This window comes from Aquarana catesbeiana, linkage group LG12 (assembly GCF_042186555.1).
Source record: "Aquarana catesbeiana isolate 2022-GZ linkage group LG12, ASM4218655v1, whole genome shotgun sequence".
NCBI lineage: Eukaryota > Metazoa > Chordata > Amphibia > Anura > Ranidae > Aquarana > Aquarana catesbeiana.
The window spans coordinates 144,826,755-144,845,065 of record NC_133335.1 but is presented as its reverse complement, the minus strand read 5'-3'; the positions used below and the strand labels follow the sequence as shown (position 1 = coordinate 144,845,065).

General features: G+C 41.2%; 1 protein-coding gene across 3 annotated transcripts in view; it reads left to right on the top strand.

The window, feature by feature from the left end:
* BRCA1 (BRCA1 DNA repair associated) overlaps positions 1-18,311 on the top strand; it is a 589,423-nt gene that overhangs the window by 2,642 nt on the left and 568,470 nt on the right. For all 3 annotated transcript variants that reach the window (XM_073608372.1, XM_073608370.1, XM_073608373.1), the window contains exon 2: positions 18,215-18,276. The gene's annotated coding sequence lies outside the window, so the exon portion shown is untranslated. The remainder of the gene's footprint in view (positions 1-18,214; positions 18,277-18,311) is intronic.

Genomic DNA, 18,311 nt, shown 5'->3' with positions numbered 1-18,311 from the left:
TGTCTCTCCAGTGTGAAAACCAGGAGGGCTTTCACACTGGAGCGGTGCGCTGGCAGGATGCTAAAAAAAAGGGCCTGCTAGCAGCATCTTTGGAGTGGTGTATAAAACACTCCTGCCCATTGAAATCAATGGGGCAGTGTGGCTATACTGCCGGCATAGCGCTGCTGCAGCAGCGTTTTGCGGTGGTTTTAACCCTTTCACGGCTGGTTTTTAACCCTTTCTCGGCCGCTAGCGGGGGTGAAAGCGCCCCGCTAGTGGTCGAATAGCACAGCGAAATTAACGGTAAAGCGCTGCCAACGCACCCACTGCCCCAGGGCCTTAGTTCCAGTGAAGGGAACTCTTAGACCCCTTTCACACTGAGTCGCTTTTCATGCGCTTTCCTGCTAAAAAAAAGCGCCTGAAGAGCTCACGAAAACCTTTTTCCATTAAAATCAATGAATGCTTTCACACTGGGGCAGTGGGCTGGCAGGGCGGTGAAAAAACGCCTCTCTCCATTGAAATTAATGGAAAGCTCCTCAAAAGCAACTGAAAAGCTCTTCAAAAGCGCTAAAATGTTTTACTGGCAATTTAGAAGCGCCTCAGTGTGAAAGGGGGCTTAAGGTGTCAGCATATCAAGACATTTTGGACAATTTCATACTTCCAAATTTGTGGGAACAGTTTTAGGATGGCCCCTTCCTGTTCCAACATGACTGCGCACCAGTGCACAAAGCAAGTTCCATAAAGACATGGATGAGGGAGTTTGGGGTGGAGGAACCCAACTGGCCTACACCTCAACCCGATAGAAAAACGTTAGGATGAATTAGAGGGGAGACTGCGAGCCAGACCTTCTCGTCCAACATCAGTGACTGACAAACATTCCCATACACACTCCTAAACCTTGTGGACAGCCTTCCCAGAAGAATTGAAGCTGTTATAGCTGCAAAGGGTGGGCCAACTCAAATATTAAATAGAAAGTAGTTATTCCTGCGCTACCATGTACAGCGAGAAAGAAGAACAGCTGCATGCACCGAATAAGGGTCAAGCCAAACCCAAATAAACAATGAAATAAGGAAGGGGGGGTTGGTGCTGCGCTACTCCAGCAAAATAACACAATAAGTTGCTACAGGTAGCAGTACAAGTAAAATTAATAAATAGCTAAAAAAATGAAGATAATGTAGAAAGTGCCAGAAAAAAGGTTACAGACCCACTAGTAGTAAATCTACAAAGAGTAATAATGTGGCGTGATATACGCAGTCTAAATGAATAATAATAAAGTGCAAAGTGCAAACATTGAACGCAAAAATGACACTATAATTAGGTGTACTAGGTGTATATACGTGCAGAACTAAATGAACTGTGCAGTACAAACGCGCAAAACTCTGCAATAAATAGGACCTGTGCAAAGTGCAAAATATTGTGTATACAATGCGATGCGGTGTGTACCATACACACAACACACCACAATAAATTGTGCCATCTGAGAAAAATATATAACGAAAGTCCAAATCATTCCATGGTGTGCAAAAATATGCAATAAAGTAGTGAGTACAGTCTAGTAGAAGTATTTCTTCTTAAGGTAAGTAAACATTCCAATGTGCAGATATCAAAGTGGGGTGCTTGAGTAAAGAAGGGGTAGTGGCTCCTCTTTATGCAAAAATCACACACTAGTAAGTAGTGGCCCCTTACCTTACGGTAATGAGGTAACAGCATAGAAATAAGTGCTGGTAATGGCTTCCTCTCCTTGTATTCATGGACCAGAGTGTGTTCTCTAAATATCTTGATCTCTTAGTGGGTGCAGGAGGGGTAAATAAAAAGAAGGGGGTACCAGATAGTGTAGTATTGTTTAACAATAGTTGGTTTTATTAAAACAATATGAAGGTACTCACATATACAGCAGAACAAAAAAACGCTCGTCTCCAACGAGCGGCAAGCTCGTAAGCCTACGTCAGCATAGAGTGCCTGTCCCGTCCCTAGGCAAATATAGGCATCCATGGGCTGATATTGGAACCCTGCAGACAAAGACTGGGATGCCAGTAAAGTCCATGTGCGTGTAAAGGCAGCTGTCCCAATACTTTTGAAAATATAGCGTGTGTGAGAAATATATATAATATTAATCTTTTGGTTGATCATGGTTATGACATTTCCCTTGATTACAAATTACAACACTGTGTACCAGTAGTTTCTACTATCTAAATGAGAGGGGATTAGTTTGTAGCTATTGGACAACGTTATCTGTTTTTATTGAGGAGGGAGCGCATGCCTAAAGATTTATTGATGACTTTGTATATGCAGGTGCATCTCGAAAAATTTGAATATCATCAAAAATTTTATTTAGTTCAGTAATCCAATTCAAAAAGTGGAACTTGTATATTCTATAGATTCATTACACACAGAGTGATATATTTCAAGCATATCTTTCTTTTAATTTTGATGATTATGAGGTACAAGTACAAACCCAAAATTCAGTATCTCTGAAAATTTGAATATTGTGAAAAAGTTCAATATTGTAGACTCATGGTGTCACACTCTAATCAGCTAATTACCGCAAAACACCTGTAAAGGTTTCCTGAGCCTTTAAATGGTCTCAGCCTGGTTCAGTAGGTAACACAGTCATGGAGAAGACTGCTGATTTGACAGTTGTCCAGAAGAAAGTCATTGACACCCACCACAAGGAGGGTGAGTCACAAAAGGTAATTGCTAAAGAAGCTGGCTGTCCACAGAGTGCAGTATCCAAGTATATATAACCACTTGCCGACAACCCGCTGCAGTTATATTGCGGCAAGGTGGCTCGGATGCGTGAATCACCGTAGCTGTACATCGGCTCGTGCACTTGCTCTTGTGGGCGGGGTCTGCAGTCTTCAAGTCATTCCACTTATTTTCAATCGGGTTTAAGTCTGAGCTCTGCAATGCAAGGACATTCACTTTTGTCTCCTTCAACCACTGTGTGGTCAATTTTGCTGCATGCTTTGGGCCATTGTCATGTTGGAAGGTAAACCTTCTTCTCATTGACAACTTTCTGGCAGAGGGCAGAAGATTTTCCTCAAGAGTCTGACAGTATTTTTCCCCATCCATTTTTTTTGCTTCTGTCATGACAAGTGCTTCAGTCCCTGCTGCAGAGAAACTTCTCCATAACAGGATATTGCCACCTTCATGCTTTACTGTAGGAATGATGTTATTTGGATGGTGCACTTTATTGGATTTCTGTCAGACATCGTTTGGTATTGAGGCCAAATAATTAAATTTTAGTCTTCTCCATGTGGTGTTTGAGTGCCATTTTTTTTTTTCTTGCAATCCTCCTATACAAGCCACATCTGTGGAGAACTTGTGATATTGTTGTCACGTGCACACATAAATTCCTTCAACTGCTTCAGAGTTGCTGTAGGCCTCTTAGTAGCCTCCTGACCATTTTCCTCATGGCTCTTTGGTCCAGTTTGGAGTGATGTCCTGATCCAGGGAGGGTCTGTGTTGTACCAAATGCCTTCCACTTCTTAATAACAGGCTTCACTCTGCTCCGAGGCATTTGAAATTTTTTTTGTATTCATCTCCTAACTTGTGCCTGTACACAACTGTATCTCTTAGATCTTTGACAGTGCCTTGCTACTCATAGTTGATTGTTTGCTTCAGTTGCTCTATGAGGGACTGAAATGCTCCAGGAAAGCTCTTTTCATGCTGAGCAAAACAAAATGACCACAGTTGAAAGTCAAATGGCTTTGTGTGGCATTGAGAAGGTGATTAGCTACACCTGATTGAGTTTACAAGTCAATTTTAGGAGGGGTGATCCTTTTTGCATCTCCCTGCCTGTCAGTGTTTTGGGTACAATGAGCCATGCGCGCATCTCAGTATAAATATATGCCACCGCTCTGTGCTGTAATGATGGGACTCCCATGCACATGTGTGATAGTGACATAATTGCAGCCCAGCCAATCAATTATTCTGATGAAGAGTCCAAACTTGGCAGAAGGTGGAAGCGCCTGTGACAGCCGAGAGCACTGACACCACAGTGCTGGAGGGGATTGTTTGGCAGGTAATTCTGCCATAATGTGCTAATATGTGGTGCATACTAGTATCTTATGGCATAAAGCTCCTGGTGGGCATTTAAAAAGGCGGGGTTTAATTCCACTTTAATATTAGACTAAAGATGGTCTCTAAGTTCCGTCCAAATACATTATTTCCCCCCTCACCTTCCAGGACAGCTACTTGAGAGATGATTGGCTCCGCCCTCTACAGGAAACACAAATCAGATACAATTTAAAAGGCCCCTCCCTTTCCTCTGACCCTCAGTTGTTTTGTGTTTCCAGACCCTCCAGGAGCACGACACGTTTTTTGTTTTCTTAAGGTCTGGTAACTGTGGTTGGTGGACCCCCCCTTCTCTGGTTTCATCCAGGACTAGTTGTGGCCAAGTCCTGGATGATAGTCTGTACCAGAAGGCTTCCCTATTTCTAAGGATTACTTGCCTAACTTGTGATGTGAGTAGTGGCAACTCTCTTCCATTTTTTTTCCCCAGCTCTCTTGTGTGAAACTGTGTCCTCCTAAATGCTTCATTTCGGTGTACCAAGATGGCATCAGGAGGACTTCCGGTGATGCGGCAAGATGGCCCCGGAAGTTACATGACGCACTTCCGGATGCTGATTTTTTTCTAACGAAGCATGGCGTGGAGACACTGAGGACATGCTGCAGGGCAATAGTCTGCTAAAAACGCCAATCTGAGTGCAGTTTTTCAGTACAGCAGCAGTCTTATCTATGGCCGACCTCTGCTTGCTGCATGCAGCTTGAGAACAGGTCTGAGGATGGAGCATCCACTCGTATTGAACCAGCGGCACCATCCAGGTCCCATACTGCCCCCAAGGTAAGCCCTTGTCTGTGGATAGCTCTACAGCAAGGGACTTTTTTGTATGGAACCTTTTTATTTATGGTCCTAGTTTCTGCTTTTTTCTAGGCCAAACCGGTGAAGAAGAAATGTGGAAACTGTAGGGCCAGGCTTTCTGATAGTTATAAAAAGCTATTTTGTGAGGATTGTATTCCACGCAGAGCTAGTTCAGAGTCGTCTTCTTTTAAAGAGTTAATGACTTCTATGAAGGAGGTAGTGGACTCCTTTTCAGTCACTTAATGACAGGGTTATTGGTCTAGGTTCTTCCTCATCTAGACCCATAGCTCAAGACCCTTCAGCCTCTGCCAGGTCCCTTCCCTTGTTAGTATCTGAGACTATTAGTTCACGCGATATCTCTGATCTGGAAGAAGGTGAGAATCCAGTTTCTTCATCTAATGAAAAGTCTGCATCAGAGGAGAATGCAGGTAGCTCATCTAAGTATCTTTTTCCAGTTGAGGATATTGATGAACTACTAAAAGCAATATATACCTCAGAGCAGATTGAGATGCCACAACAAGCCCAATCTGTACAGGAAAAAATGTATAGGGGCCTACAGGGACGGAAATCAAAAACTTTTCCGGTACATCAGTCACTTAGGGACATGATTCTGTCTGAATGGAGAGAACCTGAAAAAAGGTTGTTTCAATCCAGGGGACACAAAAGAAGATTTCCTTTTCAGTCTGAATTTGAGGAGGTTTTCTTTAAGTGTCCTAGATTAGATGACCCTATGTTGCAGGTGTCCAAAAGATCAGATGTTTCTTTTGAAGATTCTGGGGTCCTTAAAGATCAAATGGATAGAAAGGCCGACTCATTGCTACACAAGGCCTGGGATGCTTCAGCTTTTTCTTTAGACCCGGCGGTAGCATCCACCTGTGTGGCTAGAAATTTAGACGTATGGGTTCAGCGTCTGGATGATCTTCTTGCATCCGACACCCCCAAAGAAGAGATTAGGGAGTCCCTCCCACTCATTGCCAATCAGTCGCCTTCTTGGCTGATGCAGCAGCAGATTCAGTGAAATCCGCAGCCAGAGCTTCTGCTCTCATTAATTCAGCTAGGCGAGCTATCTGGCTTAAATCTTGGGAAGGTGACCTTACATCCAAGAATAAGCTCTGTGGCATTCCTTTCGAAGGCAAACTCTTGTTCGGTTCCTCCTTAGAAGAGGTCTTAGCTCCTTCCTCTGAGAAGAGTTAACTATTCCCTTCTTCCCAAAGGAATAAGTCCCAGAATAAGAGGCCTTTTTGTGGCTTCCAAAACAAGGCTAATTTTAAAGCCAACAGGCAACAGACTAAAAAGAAATGGTCCTTTAACAAAGACAACCAAAAAGGGGGGGGCTCCCTTTGCTCCTTCAGCCCCTTCCAAAAATACCCAGTGACGCCAGGTTAGGGGTAGGGGGAAGATTGTGCCATTTCATCAAGGAATGGGCAGAGATTTCCAACAATTCCTTTATCCTTCGAACGTTGGAAAAGGGTTACAGGTTGGAATTCAAAAGTCTTCCTCCCCAGAGGTTTTTTCTTACCCACCTACCGAGAGACCAAGAGAGACGGCAAGCCATGATAAATTTGATTTCTATATGGGAAACGGAGGCAGTTATTTCTCCTGTCCCAGAAATTCAGAAGTTCTGGGGATTTTATTCTCACGTCTTTCTGGTCAAGAAAGCTTCCGGCGGCTTTCCTATGGTCATAAATTTAAGCGTCCTGAACAAATACATAGTTTACAGACGTTTCCGAATGGAAAACATTTATTCAGTAAGGAATCTGTTGTTGCCAAAGGTCTTCATGGTGACCCTGGACCTTCAGGACGCTTATCTTCATTTACCAATCTGCCAGAGCCACCGAAGGTTCCTCAGGTTTGCAGTTCTCGTGGGAAACAAGCCATCTCACTGGCAGTTCAATGCCCTTCCTTTTGGTCTCTTGGCAGCACCGATGATTTTTACAAAAATCATGGCTGAAGTCATGGCTTTTTTTTCGGATTCAAAGTGTATCGATCGTCCCATTTCTAGACGATTTTTTTGGTTTTTGCTTGGGACAAGGAGTCCCTTGTTTAACCTCCCTGGCGGTATGATTATTTCGGATTTTAGGTGCTGAAAGCGGTACCATTATTTTGCATGGAAATTTGGCATTTTATATTGTAGGTCTGTAAATCTTAACAATAACACACTTAAATCTGTCCAAACCAGAGTCTAGTAGATATCCCGGGTATGATAAAGTTTGAAACACAAAAACATAAATTATAATATAATAAATAAAAATAAATAATTAAAAAAAATTAAAAAAAATAGTAATAAAATAAATTTCCCCACAATTCACTATCGCTCAATTCTGCAAGTGTTCTAATTTACTATCGCTGTTTTCTAGCTGGTCTAAAGCCACTTTTGACGTAAAGGGACACTTTTTGGTTGCTATGGACAATCTCCAGTTTCCAGGCAGAAAGAACAGTGTATATCATGTAAAACTGCATGCAGGGCATGGGCCAGAGCACTGGGGACAAAAGGGATATGAATTCATTTCATACAGTACTGTAATCTGTAAGATTACAGTACTGTATGTGTTATGATTTTGACATTTTTTTGAATTTGCCGCCAGGCTCCGCCCCGTGCGTCGTGCCGCTCGCAGGGAACGGAGCCTGGCACGGAGAGGCTTCGGAGGAGGACGGAGCCCGCAGACACAGCGGGGGACATCGCAGGATCCCGGGGACAAGGTAAGTAACGCCGCCCCAGGATCCTGCAATGCGATCCCGAGTGTGGCTCGGGGTTACCGCTAATGGTACTGAATTTTAACCCCGAGCCACACTCGGGAATACCGCCAGGGAGGTTAAGACCTGCAGTTGGTTTTGCGGACCTTTCAAAAATTAGGGTGGAAGGTCAACCAGCAGAAGTCTTGCCTGGTACCCTCACAGAGCATACTTTTCCTGGGTTATCTAACACTCTATTGCCCTAAAGATTTTTCTTCCCGAAGAGAAGATTTTGAAAATTCTTCTCTCTGTGCAGGCCTTCAAGTTGCTCCCTCAGACCTCCCTTCGGCGGATCATGCAGTTGCTGGGTCTGATGACTGCGGCCATTCCAGGGGTGCCTTGGGCCCAATTGCACTCCACACCCCTTCAGGCTTTTCTTTTACTCCATTGGTATCGCAGGAAGGATTCTCTGGATCAGCTGGTAAAACTACCAGATGGGAATTTTCTCGATCTCGTCTGGTGGGAGCAGCGAGAACATCTGCAGAGAGGGAAGGATTGGACACGATATTCCCCGGACAAAATGGGGTTGGGGTGCTCACTCACAGGACTGGCAAGCACAGGGAGCCTGGTTGCCAGAGGAAGCAGATCGCCCCTCAAATTTCAGAGAACTTCTGGCTGTGAGGAAAGCACTTATATCTCTGGAAGAGAGGGTCTATTCAAAAGACCTATTAATTTTTTCAGACAATATCACAACAATGGCATACCTGAACAAGCAAGGGGACACTCGCTCAGAATCGCTTCTGTCATTAACACAGCAGATTCTGTCCTGGGCGGAGATCTATGTCACTTCAGTAAGGGCAGAACACATCAAGGGGTCAGAAAATGTGCTGGCGGACTATTTGAGCAGGGTGAGTATCAGTTCCAGCAGCTGGGAACTACATCAAGGCACATTCCAGGAGGTGATGCTAAGAGGGGGCTCCCCACAGTGGATCTTTTTGCCTCCAGTCTCAACAGGAAACTGCCGGCATTCTTCTCTCTGGAGAAAGAGACGGATGCTCTGTCCTTCCCGTGGGACTTCACTCTGGTTAATGCCTTCCCTCCTTTTCTCCTCTTACCCCTAGTGGTTCGGAAAATTATTCAGGACTGGGCAGAAGTTGTTCTGATTGCCCCCTGGTGGCCCAGGAGGAGTTGGTTCTCCTCTCTGAAGGCCCTATCTGTGTATCCTCCCTGGCCCCTACCAGTTCGGAAGGATCTGCTCCATCAGGGACCAGTGTTACACCCAAACCCTCAGACCTTCCATTTGACGGCCTGGAGGCTGAGCGGCGCATCCTACAGTTAAAGGGGTGTTCAGAGGGGGTTATTCAAATTATCCTGAACAGCCGTAAGTTGGTCATGAGAAGAATCTATGGGAAAGTTTGGAAAACTTTTATTTCCTGGCAAAGGAAAGCTGGTTTAGATTCCTTTTCCGCTCCCTGTATATTGGATTTTTTGCAGGGCGGAGTGGAAAAGGGGCTCTCTGTCAGCACCCTTAGGGTTCAGATTGCTGCCCTATCTTTGTTTACAGAGAGAAGATTAGCGGAAGATCCCTTAGTCAAGAGGTTCCTTTCAGCCAGATCTAGACCTGCTCCCAGGATTATCAAACATGTTCCTCCCTGGTATTAAATGCACTAACAAGGGCTCCTTTTGAGCCTTTGCATGAGGCTTCCCTGAAAATTATTTCTTTGAAGTTAGCCTTCCTTTTGGCTATTACGTCAGGGAGAAGGATTTCTGCTCTCGAGTCTATTTCCTGTAAAGACTTCCTGAGTATTCTAGAGGACAGGGTAGTGATTAGACCTGATCCTTTCTATTTACCCAAGGTTTCTTCCAACTTTCACAGGTCCCAGGAGATAGTCCTTCCTAGTTTTTGCACCTCTCCCAAAAATGCGGAAGAGGAAAGGTTTGGTCTTTTAGACGTAAGGAGATGTCTTCTGCTTTATCTAGGAAAGACCAGTGGTTTTAGGAGTTCCTCCCAACTGTTGGTTTTGTTCAGTGGCCCCAAGATAGGGTCCAAAGCATCTAAAAGTTCTATTGCTAGGTGGATTAGGGGAGCTATCTGTGAGGCATTTAAAGCGTCGGGTCGCACCCATCCTGCTAGAATTAGGGCCCATTCAAAGAAATCCATGGCCACATTATGAACAGAAAGAGCAGGGGCTTCATGGGAAGAAATCTCTAAAGCTGCCGTCTGGTCCTCTTCTCATGCATTTGTCAAGCATTATAGAGTTCAGATGCTTTCCAGCCAGGACCTTTCCTTTGGTAGGAAAGTGCTTCAGGCTGTCGTCCCTCCCTAAGGTATAGAATCTTGCTTATCCTCTCAAGTAGCTGTCCTGGAAGGTGAGGGGGGAAAACCACCGTTAGACTTACCGGTAACGGTATTTCCAGGAACCTTCCAGGACAGCGTCTATATTCCCACCCTATTCTATTTTTTCATTGGTCAACCATGTTTACCTGGTGGTGGTGTGTTTTATAGTTTCTGTTTTTTTCCTCTGCCGAGTGCACCTTTGGTGGAGGTTACTTGATCTTCTAAACAACTGAGGGTCAGAGGAAAGGGAGAGGCCTTTTAAATTGTAATTTTAATTTACAAACATTGTTCTACAAACAAACACAACATCAGGGTTGTTTACAAAATAGGCTTGAATGGAGGAGAAGATTTGGATGCCGCACACTGGATGTAGTCAAAAAACTTCACTTTATTGAAAAAATGGGATCATCAAAACAACAAGACTGTCATGCAGAAAGTACAGGTAAGCTGACGCGTTTCGCACTCAGGACTGAGTGCTTACTCATAGCTAACAAATATTAAAAAGACAAACTCTTATATAGCTCAATGGGGTATCACATGATTGACCAATTAGATGGTCATTGAGTCTCAGCTGAAAGCCAATTTAATGAGGTCTCGGCATCTGCTGGCTATTTGGTGTGTTAACTGATTGAGAAATGTTTTCAAAACCGTGACATGTAAATAGATGACAAAGAATGTGAAAAAAGATGTGTATATGTACATGTGTAGGCAAAAAATATATATGTGTATATATATATATATATATATATATATATATATATATATATATATATATATATATATATATATATATATATGTATATATATATATATATATATATATATATATATATGTATATATATATATATGTATATATATATAGTGAATCCTATCAATAAACGTGTATATAATAATGAATGTACTTCTATAACGTGTATATATGAAAGGTGATAAGTATCAAAAAAAGGGGTTACTATTAAGTGAAAGGAAAAAATGTGTAAAAAATATTTCTCATTAAAAAAAGAGAAAATATATTGATAAAAATATTCAGACAACGTGCAAAGTAAATGTGAAGAGTGAATGTAATGAAACTATATGTGAACAAAATATATAAATATGATGAGACTCTCTATAATATGCCGGTGAAGTGGATGAAGCTCTCTATAATAAGCCAGAATAATACAGGTGAAATATAGAGCAATGTGACCTGAAATAATGCGTGATATGCCCGCGGTTGATAACAAGGTACATATAGGGCCCTATAATAATAAAAATAAACTGTGGGATTCAAAGACATAAAATCACGCTGATAAAGATTAGAGGTCGACCGATATGGGTTTTTCTCTGGCCGATGCCGATGCCGATATTTAGAAATCGCGGTGGCCGATTCCGATATGTGATGCCGATTTTTTTTGGGCCGATATATTTGGCCGATTTTTTTTTTTTTTTTTTTTTTTCCCTTCATCTCATAAAATCTAACAGTTAGACCCCTTTCACACTGGGGCGTTTTTCAGGCGCTTTTGGGCTAAAAAGAGCGCCTGTAAAGTGCCTGTAAAACGGCTCCCCTGCAGTCTCAGTGTGATATCCTGAGTGCTTTCACACTGAGGTGATGCGCTGGTTGGGTGTAAAAAAAAAAAGTCCTGCAAACGGCATCTTTGGAGCGGTGTATACCACCACTCCTGCCCATTGAAATGAATGCGCACCGCTGCCGAAGCGCCTGCAAAGCGTTTTGGCAGCGGCGCTTCAGGGGCGCATTTAACCCCTTCCTCGGCCGCTAGCTGGGTTATAAGCGCCCCGCTAGCAGCCGAATAGCGCCGCTAAAATGACGGTAAAGCGCCACTAAAACTAGCAGCGTTTTACCATCAACGCATGCCCGCTCCAGTGTGAAAGCAACCTTAAGTGATAAAGAAATTTTTTTTACATTTAAACATTAAACAAAACAAACCTCCAATCAGTTCACTTGTATGTAGAATTTAGAAAAAAAAAAAAAAAAAAAAACTATTTTAAATATTAAATACACAAAAACAGGTAATCAAAACTTTTGGACGAAAAAAAAATGGGCTAACTTTACTGCTTAGTTTTTTTTTTTTTAAATTGCGTTTGAAAGACCGCTGCGCAAATACCGCGTGACATAAAATATTGCAACAACCGCTATTTTATTCCCTAGGGTCTCTGCTAAAAAAAATATATATATAATGTTTGGGGGTTCTAAGTGATTTTCTAGCAGAAAATACAGGATTTTTACCTGTAAGCAACAAGTGTCAGAAAAGATTTAGTCTTTAAATGGTTAAACTGAGAATTCCTACACGTTCAGTCTATTGATAAAAAAAGAACTTGAAGAGATACAATGTATCTTCTTATCAGACTTGGCAGGCTGCCCAGAGGAGGAGAGAAGATAACTTTCAGGCAACTTGCATTGACTCTATTACAGAAGTCATTTGCAAGTCACGGCTGAAGTTACAATCGGCCTTTTTTATCAGCACAATCGGCCGATGCCGATTAATTAAAAAACGCCAAATATCGGTCGACCTCTAATAAAGATTGCCCTGATCTGGTCAAATGGCAGTGATATATGCAGGGTCCCAGTAGACTGACTTGTAACGTAATGATTCTAAATGATGAGCCTGGCCGAGAGCAGGGTGTGTGTAGAATTTCAGGAATGAAGCAGCGGTGTTCAAAGTAATAGAACACCGCTAGTCTGTGTCACACTAAATGTCTAGATGGAATTATAGTGATGGTAATAAAGTTGGTAGAGGTCTCGGCCAGTCACCCAAGTTTAAGGGATCACAAAAAGGGACAAATGAAAAACAAGTAAGATACTATAGGCTGGTATACGAAGACATAAAATCACGCTAATCAGGGTAGCCCTGATCTGGTCAAATGGCAGTGATATATGCAGGGTCCCAGTAGACTGACTTGTAGCGTAGTGATTCTAAATGATGAGCCTGGCCGTGAACAGGGTGTGTGTGGAATTTCAGGAATGAAGCAGCGGTGTTCAAGATAATAGAGCGCCGCTAATCTATGTCACACTAAATGTTTAGATGGAATTATAATGATGGTAATAAAGTTGGGGGTGGTCTCGGCCAGTCACCCGAGTTTAAGGGGTCACAAAAAAGAACAAATCAAAAACAAGTAAGATACTACAGGTTGGACGAGAATGTTACCAGACTGAGATCGTAAAAATTATCCGGACAGACAATTAAGTTAAAATATGTTAGTTTGTGATCCGTCTCGGGTGGCTCATATAAAAGCATGTCTCAGTATATGTGTGTCAGCAAATGCCAAGACCTCCAAACAAAACATATTGGAATAATACATCTTATGAATCCACCATTACAATACTCATATATTAACACCGGCAAGTGAAACAGATGAAAACAGGCATATAATGATCGACGTGAATCCAATCTATGAAGACGATGAGAAGAAATGTTATGCTGCATTCTAAAGAGAAACAACTACATATTCATATTGCAACATTACACTCACAAAATAAGCACTAAACACAAACGATACAATGTATGTCAGTTTATGTACATATAAATAAGCTTAATATATCTGAATTATGATCCCAAGGTGTCCAAAAAAATGTGTATATGGACAACAGGGTGTACAAAATGTGAACAAATAAAAATAAATAAATGAATAAAATAAAATAAGGTAAAAAAGTGTGAAAACATATTACGTAAAAACCTAATATATATATCAGGTGTTTCCTACACAACTAGAAAGATGTATAGGACAATGAAAGTTTCCATATATATCTATGTGATGAAAAATGAGCTGGAATAAAAGTAATAATAATGAAATAAAATTGTGAACCTCATGATACAAATCATGAATAATTATCAAAAGAAAACGATAAAAAAGGTAGATATAATAACACAGAAATGTGTAGAAAACGAAATAGAATAAAACTATTTATCTCAATATTGTCGCGATATGCATCCTCAGATAAAATTAACTTGTACTTTGGTCAGGTATATAAAACACCCGAACATGATGGATATCGCGAAACAATAAAAGATATTGTATATTGCTATTATTAATATGACCTTTTGCATACATCTATTGTTGGCCATGGTTCCCTGGGAATTCCTGCTCTGCCATAGTTACTATACTGAGTATGCAGAGTAGGGGAACTTGTCGGGCATATATACCAATCAAGATGGTAAATATTATATATTCATGTATAAGATTGGATATGTTTGTACATAGGCCCCAATGGTCAATAGATGGAAAAAACTCCTATTTTGGCACCATCTGACCGGAACACAACACAAGAGGAAATAGAAAATGGCTGACAAAACGTGAAAATGTAAAAAATGAACATGAAATGTTCTTTATAAGGACTCATGATAGTGTAGGTGTTATGACCATGTTCAAACAGTATAGGAAAGAGCCAAGCGAGTTAATTCCCCCTCCACCAACCTCTGAAATACATCAAGATCTTTGCCCCTGGATGCCACTGGGTAAAAATCAGATTTAAATCTGATTATTAGTTTTTACTGTAAATCAGTGGGATCCATGGGGGGTGGATCCAAATCATCTGCCAGTGTTATTAAATCTTGCAGTGCACACACTTCATTAAAAGAGATAGGTGAAGGGGGAGATTCACCTGATTCGCCAAGGTTCCCTGGAACGTCCTCTTCTCTAGAACCACCAAAGTGTTTCTTAAGTGTTAATAAGCGAGAAAACCTGTTAACGTCCAAAATAGTGTGAAATAAATCAAAATGTCTATTAGGGCTAAAATTAAGGCCTTTTGATAGAAGGTTGATCTCCTCTTCATTTAAAAGTCTCTTTGAGATATTAAATACGGTGAAACTCATTTCTTCATTTTACCTCTCAAGCTGTAATGTGAGTTGTTTGGAGTTCTTGTGTCTCCTACCGCCCCTTCTTGTTTTTTTATGGACGATTTTTTCCTCTTGGTGTAACCCGACCTGCAAGGGAAGGGTTTCCAGCGTTGGTGTGGTTGTTGCTTCTGTTTGTTTCCACAGAACCTATAGACCTGTCTAGAGAAGAGTCTGACATAGTGCGTGCCAGGGAATTGTCGGCTAGGTCGCTCTCTTGGTCAGAGAAGCTTACCTGTTTGCCGCGGATTCTCTGTGACCGATTGTAAGAAAACACCGGTCTTTTCCGAATGTAAACTTTATTGTTCTCATAATCATTTTTATCCCGGGCCATTTTGCCTCTCTTACTGGCGATCACTGATTTTTCCATTTTGTCTAATTTGTTTTTCACCTTATTTTATTTTATTCATTTATTTATTTTTATTTGTTCACATTTTGTACACCCTGTTGTCCATATACACATTTTTTTGGACACCTTGGGATCATAATTCAGATATATTAAGCTTATTTATATGTACATAAACTGACATACATTGTATCGTTTGTGTTTAGTGCTTATTTTGTGAGTGTAATGTTGCAATATGAATATGTAGTTGTTTCTCTTTAGAATGCAGCATTATAACATTTCTTCTCATCGTCTTCATAGATTGGATTCACGTCGATCATTATATGCCTGTTTTCATCTGTTTCACTTGCCGGTGTTAATATATGAGTATTGTAATGGTGGATTCATAAGATGTATTATTCCAATATGTTTTGTTTGGAGGTCTTGGCATTTGCTGACACACATATACTGAGACATGCTTTTATATGAGCCACCCGAGACGGATCACAAACTAACATATTTTAACTTAATTGTCTGTCCGGATAATTTTTACGATCTCAGTCTGGTAACATTCTCGTCCAACCTGTAGTATCTTACTTGTTTTTGATTTGTTCTTTTTTGTGACCCCTTAAACTCGGGTGACTGGCCGAGACCACCCCCAACTTTATTACCATCATTATAATTCCATCTAAACATTTAGTGTGACATAGATTAGCGGCTCTCTATTATCTTGAACACCGCTGCTTCATTCCTGAAATTCCACACACACCCTGTTCACGGCCAGGCTCATCATTTAGAATCACTACGCTACAAGTCAGTCTACTGGGACCCTGCATATATCACTGCCATTTGACCAGATCAGGGCTACCCTGATTAGCGTGATTTTATGTCTTCGTATACCAGCCTATAGTATCTTACTTGTTTTTCATTTGTCCCTTTTTGTGATCCCTTAAACTTGGGTGACTGGCCGAGACCTCTACCAACTTTATTACCATCACTATAATTCCATCTAGACATTTAGTGTGACACAGACTAGCGGTGTTCTATTACTTTGAACACCGCTGCTTCATTTCTGAAATTCTACACACACCCTGCTCTCGGCCAGGCTCATCATTTAGAATCATTACGTTACAAGTCAGTCTACTGGGACCCTGCATATATCACTGCCATTTGACCAGATCAGGGCAACCTTTATCAGCGTGATTTTATGTCTTTGAATCCCACAGTTTATTTTTATTATTATAGGGCCCTATATGTACCTTGTTATCAACCGCGGGCATATCACGCATTATTTCAGGTCACATTGCTCTATATTTCACCTGTATTATTCTGGCTTATTATAGAGAGCTTCATCCACTTCACCGGCATATTATAGAGAGTCTCATCATATTTATATATTTTGTTCACATATAGTTTCATTACATTCACTCTTCACATTTACTTTGCACGTTGTCTGAATATTTTTATCAATATATTTTCTCTTTTTTTAATGAGAAATATTTTTTACACATTTTTTCCTTTCACTTAATAGTAACCCCTTTTTTTGATACTTATCACCTTTCATATATTCACGTTATAGAAGTACATTCATTATTATATACACGTTTATTGATAGGATTCACTATATATATATATATATATATATATACACACATATATATTTTTTGCCTACACATGTACATATACACATCTTTTTTCACATTCTTTGTCATCTATTTACATGTCACGGTTTTGAAAACATTTCTCAATCAGTTAACACACCAAATAGCCAGCAGATGCCGAGACCTCATTAAATTGGCTTTCAGCTGAGACTCAATGACCATCTAATTGGTCAATCATGTGATACCCCATTGAGCTATATAAGAGTTTGTCTTTTTAATATTTGTTAGCTATGAGTAAGCACTCAGTCCTGAGTGCGAAACGCGTCAGCTTACCTGTACTTTCTGCATGACAGTCTTGTTGTTTTGATGATCCCATTTTTTCAATAAAGTGAAGTTTTTTGACTACATCCAGTGTGCGGCATCCAAATCTTCTCCTCCATTCAAGCCTGCTTTGCCTAGCATTCAGCCAGCACCTGGAGCTCTTCTGCTCTGAAACTTCTACTTACACCTGGGTCAGTGTCAGCCTGAGCGGTGGAAACACTTTCTTTGCTTGTCTGCATCTAAGGATATATTGTTTACAAAATACTTAGTTGTACAAATATCAAAACAATACTTAGTGAAGCTCCCATGAGTAGGTGGAGGCACTGTGATGTGATAATGGACGATAGGCCTCAACAGTTTCGCGGCCAATGCCGCTTCCTCAGCAGGCGTCCAATTTTAACATCTGGAAAAGGTAGATAATAGAAATTACATACAAAATACAGTAAAAAGATAAAGTAATAGTGAAAGTATTGGAGTGTACATTATATAGCACAAACTCACCAATAAAGTGAAAGACGGCAATATTGAGACACCCAATCTGGGTGTTCCCCCTGGGGGCGGACACGAGGGGCTGATAGGACAGGCTATGAGTGATTAAAAAATATGCAAATATAAATATTCTGTGTTGGTTTAAATATCAAGGCAGTGAGGGTGTGCTACTAAAAGGTAAATGACACTGTGTACAGGGGTGGAGCATAGGGAAAAACAAAGAAGAGAGAGAGGAAAGAAAGAGGAGGAGGGAAAAAGGGAATGAAAAAATGGGGGGGGGGGGGGGAAAGGAGGAAACTGGATGGAAGTAAAGGAAGAAGAAAGAAAAGAGGGGAGGGGGGGGCGCAGGAGAGGAGGAGGGAAAGAAAGAAGAGAGAAGGAAGAAGAATGAAAAAGAAATGGGAAGGAGGGGAAAGAGGAGGATGGAGGAGAAGGGACAGAAAGACCCAATTTTAACAGGACACCCAGGGACACTGCACAACAACAATTGATGTAAAATAAACCCACACAGCAATAAGAAAAGAGAAAAAATGCTGTTGTTATGACACCTGGGAGTAACTAGCGTTGTTCAATGATAATATGAGAGTTCTGTAACAACCTTTTGGGTACCAGAATAGTCCAATATTCTTCCTTTGGGGAGGTAGGGCTTTGTTGGAGTAGCCCTTATCACATTCTCCCCACTCCTTCTAATATATCATTATAGGATGATGGTGCCCGTTACAATCCCCATTGCTAAACTCTTGTGGCAACAACCTTTTGTATCTTAAATTGTATCTGATTTGTGTTTCCTGTAGAGGGCGGAGCCAATCATCTCTCAAGTAGCTGTCCTGGAAGGTTCCTGGAAATACCGTTACCGGTAAGTCTAACGGGGGTTTTCGTTTCTAACATATT